Source organism: Aplysia californica, unplaced genomic scaffold, assembly GCF_000002075.1.
Source record: "Aplysia californica isolate F4 #8 unplaced genomic scaffold, AplCal3.0 scaffold00131, whole genome shotgun sequence".
NCBI lineage: Eukaryota > Metazoa > Mollusca > Gastropoda > Aplysiida > Aplysiidae > Aplysia > Aplysia californica.
In genome coordinates this window covers 484795-487666 of record NW_004797401.1, presented here as the reverse complement: position 1 = coordinate 487666, position 2872 = coordinate 484795, and positions in this window count along the sequence as shown.

Sequence of the window (2872 nt, the reverse complement as noted above, 5' to 3'; positions counted from 1 at the left end):
TGTGTGTGTGTGTGTGTGTGTGTGTGTATGTGTGTGTGTGTGTGTGCGTGTGTGTGAATGTGTAATATGGTTATACACATGTATATCATGTTAAGCTATAAATACGAGATATGCACATGTTTCGTAAAGTCGACCATTTGGTTAAATTACAAAGAGAAAGAGAGTGAAAATGTAATGCTTGGATGATTTGGTGTATCCAGTAATATAGAAACAGACTGGGAAGGGAGTGGGGAGTAATAATCAAAATAATTATGTCACAAGCAGACATATTTTATGAAGACACCTTGGTGTCAGTGTTCGACTTCTGGCTGGTCCACTTTTGCACGTCTGCAACATTTGTACATGTAATAATATTGTAATGAATGTTCACATTTTATCAAATTTTGCAGCATCATTGATTTTCCTGATGCACTTTTTGGCTGTTGTACTTGTTGGTAATGTTGTTTTTGTTGTTATTCTTGTTGTTGTTGCTGTTACTGTAATAATTGTACGCTCTGTGCATTGGGTGCATTTATGTGCAAATTTCTATTGGCACCCTGTCTATACACTTTCTCCTTACAAACCTTCTGTGATTCCCATGCTCTCATAAGTTATCGCTCAGTTCTCATTACTCATTCTCCCCAAAAGGGTAAACTACAGTGACAGCCAGAGAGTGCCGCCAAGATTACATAATCATTGTGACCTGTCTGTTCTCTGGGCTCGTATAATAAACCAAGTTGTAACCCAAGATTGTTTTTGTTGGGGAACGCTAGCCGAGATTTCAAAGCTTCCGTAAATTATTCATGGAGACGGAACGCTTTGAAACTGGGCAGATTATGAGGGGAAACAATCCCAGTATATTATACGTGCTTATGCAGATTCTTTGTTTACCATGCCGGACTCATGTCAGTGCTGTTTCATGTAGTGAGTTAAAGTTATTCCCAAAATACTGGCGCACCGGGGTTCTGACAGGGGCCGTATTACGTCCTGCACTATCTGATTCTGCCCCTCCACCAGGTGGCTGTTTTGACAAGCGTGTACAACTGTGGCGTGAAAAAAGTTGAGTTTTTTTTAGGTAAGCAAAATTGGAAATGTTTAAAAAAATTGCTCTCACAAAAACATGATAAACTAAAATAAACACGCGACGGCATATTATAGGGTTCATTACGTTCGACCAATTTTTACGGGCGTGGGAAGTTATAGGCCTAGTAGAGAAAATGAAACGAAATAAAGCATATAAAAGTTCATAGCGTTCAGTCTGTTTTCAGGGGTCGTTGAGTGCTCATGCAAGAATAAAAAGCACTTGTAAATGTTACCATTTCATCGAAGAGTCATAGCATGTGGTGTCAACATGCGAAACAAATATGTGCAAGACTAAACATAGTAGAACGCCGCACAATCGTATTGTTTTAGTATTAACAAAGATGGCTTTTTTACAAATATTATTATAAATCAGAATATCGGTGAGCGTCATGATTTGATCACGTGTTCAAAGGATCCTCACTTGGTTACACCAACCATTAGTGCGTAAAGTACACGTAAAGGGAAAGTGGAATGCCCGAGATCAGAATCCGGAGCAATCGAGTTCGTTTTCACACCTCACGAAATTAGCGGCCATTACGCAAACACTGAATGTACCAGAGGCTTAAATTTATTTGTTGGAGTGATCAGCAAGTCGATCTAATTTTTGCTTCACCGCCAATCAGCGTAAATTAGAAGGAACGTCTCCATCAGTCCAGGATTCACGTCTATAATCACAAGAAAGTGCTTAGACAGCAAGTTCCGGGTTCCATAAAAGGCCTTGGGGCGCCTTTGTCTTGTGGATACATGATAATATTTGCATTACACGAGTGTTAATAGTGTTATATAAATCACTGAGCACTGATTCCCTTGTGTTTTGTGACTGATTCCGATCTGCACAAATCTTCTTTGAAGATGATATATGATCTTAATGAATTTTGTCAATGTGAATTTTGAATGTTTTTGCACATGCATTTATTTGGTATATTTTGTTGTTTCAATGTATATCGTTAGGTTCTAGTACAGATGTTGAGTTTGATCAAATATTTGCTTTCTTGGAGTTCTGTTATTGTCGTAAGATGTTCCTGCGATGTTCCTGCCTCCTTTACGATACAACTATTGTCGGTTAAAACGCTGTTGTGAATAGTCTACTGTTAATCCCAGTAGGAATATATGTGTTGCCGACCTTCATCACTTTCATCTAGTTATTTTTTTCTTTTTCCTGAAACCTTGGTCTTCATTGGAAAAGAGCATTAGTGACACGTTGACAGGTGGTCCGAAATAGTAGCTTCTTTACTGCTAGAATTTTTTGGTGTTAGTAAAAATATGAAAACTATGATATTATGTTGAGTGGTGAGTGGTTTATGTTTCAGATTTAACCCCGGCAAGAAACCAAGCAACTACCTACTTGAAAAAATGTCTTTTAAACAACGACAATCTTCAGTTTTCAACTAGAGTCATGAAAAGGGCTTTACCTATGCCCAGGGGAAGTAAAAGGAGAGAGAGGGAGTGATTACAGACTGAATGAAAATACTGTTATTGCAAATTCCTGACTATCATGGTCATGTTTTGCTACAGTCGCTTTGAATCTTTGACATTGTTATCGTCGACACAACTGGAGACGCCTGGAATCATGAGACAGAGTTAATTCGGGATGACTTTGGTTACCTTGTTATGCCCCACAGGTAGGCCCTACACAAACGATATGTTTTGTGATTTAAGCATGTCATATATTCCCGCTGTTATCGTGGAATGTTGTTGTTGGCTCCACCAGGACGAACGCGGCCGTGTCAAATAATGTTAGGTTTAGTATTTTTCTTTACTTTTATTTTTAAATGAAGGGGCGGAAATGTGTTATTTGATCGTCCCCCCC